Here is a 3,983-nt window from a genome sequence, read left to right as displayed (position 1 = left end):
TCATCTTTTAAAATTTCTCAAAATTCGGATTAAACAATGTTTTAAACTTAGGGTGATTTTAGGGCACTACATTGAGTTATCATGACATGACAATCGTGTGACTTCATACTACCCAACTTGAACTCACCGTTGGAGACAAACTTATTGATCCGTGATGAGTATCCTGTAGGTACCTTAATACTACTTATGCAGTCCAGGAAGGACTCTCTCTAGGTCTAAAAGCGTATAGCAAGCAGGCGGTAGGTACACTTTTTCCGTGTCTTCATTCACTCGACCTGCTAGTCCAGGTTGAATCTTAATATCCTCCATGTCCTTCCGTGCATTGAACCCGTCCTTTGTTTTTCCTTTGATGTTGAGCAACAATCCAATGACACTATCCGTCACATTCTTCTCAACGTGCATTAGGTCTATGCAATGTCGAACCTCCAGGTGCTTCCAATACTCTAGCTGCTAGAACACAGACTTTTTCTTCCATATTGTTCGTTCTTTACTGTTGTTGGTTTTACTTCTCTTTCCAAAGACATGCTCAATGTCCATCACCATATTATACACCTCATGTCCAGACAATGACCGAGGGGCCTCACGAAGCTCCTTCTTACCATCGAATGGTTTTATCATATATTTGTACGGGTGATTCCGCCTAAGAAATCTCCTGTGTCCTATGTACACCATCTTGAGGTAGTGTTTCAACCACATGTTGTGTGTTTCTTCCATGCATTCTGTGCAGGCACATTTTCCTTTAACGGTTTGCCCTGAAAGGTTTCCAAGAGCGGGCCAGTCGTTAATGGTGTTGAACAACATAGCATGCACTTGGAAGTTCTCCTTTCCGTATGTATCCCAAGTATCGACACCACCCCAAAGTACTTGAAGGTCATCCACGAGTGGCTGTAGGAATACATCAATGTCATTTCCAGGTTGTTTTGATCCTTGCACAAGCAAAACCAACATAATGTGCTTTCTCTTGAAACATGACCAGGGGGTAGGTTGTAGTTAACAAGCAGAACATGCCATATGCTGTGACGGCTGCTCATATCCCCAAACAGGTTCATACCATCTGTACTTAAACCAAACCATATGTTTCTCGGATCTTGTAGACGATTAGGGAATAAGTTATTGATATTCCTTCATTGCATGGAATCTGCAGGATGTCTAAGCATACCATCCTTCTTCCGATCGACGTCGTGCCAACGAACTAACTTAGCTTCCTGTGGATTGGCAAAAACTCTTTGCACACGTCCTACAATCGAAAGATACCACAGAACTTTTGCTAGACCACAATTCTTGGACCTCTTGCCATCGATGGAGCTAGCTTTCCTCTTGTAACGGGAAACATTGCACATGGGACAACTATCAAGATTTTCATATTCCCCATAGTACAGTACGCAGTGATTGGGACAAGCATGAATTCTCCGTACTTTCAATCCTAGAAGGCACAACACCTTCTTAGCTTCATAGTTAGTACGCGGCAGCGTATTCTCTTCCGGTAGCAGATCTTTTAGAACAACTAGAAGTTCTGAAAAACTCTTATCTGACCATCCATTGCTAGCTTTTAGTTTCATAAGCTCCAGGACAATAGACAACGTGGTGTACTTTGTCTTGCATCCTGGATAAACCGGTGTCTCCGCATCGGAGACTAACCGAGTGAACTTTTCATAGTCTCTCTCATTGTACTCTTTCTGCTCAACGTCTCGCAACATTGCGTCTAGTGTGTTCGGGTCCACATCAAACCTTTTCCCCCAATGGTGACGGCACAAACATATGCTCAATTCCTTCTTGTTCTTTGTGTTCATCTTCGTTTATTTCTATTGCATCGCTCGTTGCTTCAGCTTCCACACCATGTCAGATCCAACGGTCGTAACCTGCCATGAAGCCTCTTCTCACTAAGTGACTCTGTATCTGCACTCGACTTTCCCATGACTTCTCATTCTTATAGTCCGTGCATGGGCAACGCATGAACTGAGCATTTCTCGCATGCTTCTCAGCTTCTGCTGCATTTAGAAATTCCCCAAGTTCACTTCTATATTCACTGCTTAGACGATTCGTGTTGTACATCCAGGCTCGATCCATCTAAGATAAATGAAGATCATTATCAATTATATAATACTTGTAAACTTACTTAACTTAATTATGCAACAAGAGTGTACTCAATAGTACCTTGCTCTCTTCAATGTTAAATTTAACTTTGCAGTTTTTTGTTGCAAAAAATCGCCCCCCCTAAGTCTCCCACCCAAAATGTGAACAGTCAAATGAGCTGGGATAGCCAAAACTTTAGTTCATGCAGGTATATATAGTGCCACATTATGGGTCACGGTTCTTACCAGAAAACCGTTTCAAATATTAACTAATATCTCTCACGGCTCGTAACATTACAGCCGTGACGAATAGAGGAGTATCTATCACGGGTCTATACAAGCGGACCGTTACAGATATTGGCGTAATGGTCGGTACGGTTAGAACCGTTACGGATTTGTACATATCGGTAACGGCTATTAATTTCGAACCGTTACGGATATATTCGTCACGACTCTTTTACTTGGACCGTGACAGATACTCCTCTACCTGTCACGGTCCAATTTGGTTTACGTTATCAGGCATGGGCCTCGATATGGACCGCTACTGTATAATTCACCCGTAACGGGCCGAGTTGAGCCGTTACGGTTACACCGTTCTGGATAGTCTGATCTGTAGCAGTGATATCTAGTGCAACGCACATGTCGGGTGACTAGCTAGTATAGATAATTCTAGAAGTTCTAAACGTACAACTGCGTACTGAGTTGCATGTACAGATTCGAAGAGGTCAAACAAATCGTTGTCAGGCTGCTTCAATTCACTCATGAGAAATAATAATGTTAAGAAATAAAATCAATCGGTACGTATATCCAATAGTACGTGGCACTTAAAAACTTCTCTCTGCGAAACAATCCGTACTAGTTTTTTAGGCATCTCCAATACAAAGTGCTTAATTAGTGAGGTGCTTAACAACACGATTAATTGAGGCATTGTTGAGATTATTATAATACCTACTGCTGTCTGTCTGTGAGATGCCCCCCAAACAAGCCTGACCACGTACTGCTGTCCGTGTCCACTTCCTCTTCTCTGCGAAAACGCTCGCCGTGATGCATCCCTCCGGGAGGGGTACAACACATCGCCAGCGGCACAGTCGTCGGGCTGATACGCGAGGCGAAGCTCGAGACGACGAAGGAGCACGTGAGGTCCACCGTCGAGCTAGTACTTCCTGGCGTCGCTGCGTACGTCGTGTCAGACTTTACGAGGCTAGCTAGATTTCGGGTGGGCCGAGCGTGTCGGCCGGCGCGCGGCGGAGTGGCTATTGCTGCTGCCGAAGTGTAGTTAAGAGTTTAATCTTGTCATTAGAGTATTTGTATGGTTATTTTTGTTTGCATGTAATAAGTGTTTGCAATAATATAGGTCACATGCTAGAAGATGTGATGTGTGTACGTGAGATACATGCATACTGCACAGCTTACTTGGTTCTAACTCATGGCGAGATGCCCATGTGGTGGTGCGAGTGGAACCAACGGCACGGCACGTACGAGTGAATATTTCAGAAGACTAAACCCGGCTGCAAGTAGCTAGAGTGTTGTGCCAAGTAACCGGATCGCAGGCGAGGCGAGGTCCCGTGCCCGTGCTGCCGAGTGAATCGGTCCTAGCAGTAGACGTGCATGCATGCATGCTGCTGCACGATGCATTAGTAGGTGTGAGTTATGGCTGAGTGGGTTTGGCCGTGTTATCTCCTTGTACGTATGTTGAGTCTATATAAACATGAAAATGGTGTGAGCTAGCTATTTGCTGCATCGACCACAAATCTTCAGTACTTTGTTCAGTTCTTGGTGTGTGTCTACCAACTAAACAAAGCTAGTGTGTGTTTGAGGTAAATACACAGAGAGTACGTGAGGGAGAGATTCCCAACAAGCCACGAATAGGTTTGCGAAGGAGCTGGCAGTTTGGTTGAAGTTGAACAAGGG

General features: G+C 44.2%; 1 pseudogene; it reads right to left on the bottom strand.

Annotated features, from left to right (window-relative positions):
• Window positions 1-450: 450 nt before the first annotated feature.
• Window positions 451-1,697, bottom strand: LOC107305026 (annotated as a pseudogene).
• Window positions 1,698-3,983: the final 2,286 nt, after the last annotated feature.

Source organism: Oryza brachyantha, chromosome 10 (genome assembly GCF_000231095.2).
Source record: "Oryza brachyantha chromosome 10, ObraRS2, whole genome shotgun sequence".
Taxonomy (NCBI): domain Eukaryota; kingdom Viridiplantae; phylum Streptophyta; class Magnoliopsida; order Poales; family Poaceae; genus Oryza; species Oryza brachyantha.
This window is presented reverse-complemented; position numbering and strand designations above follow the sequence as displayed.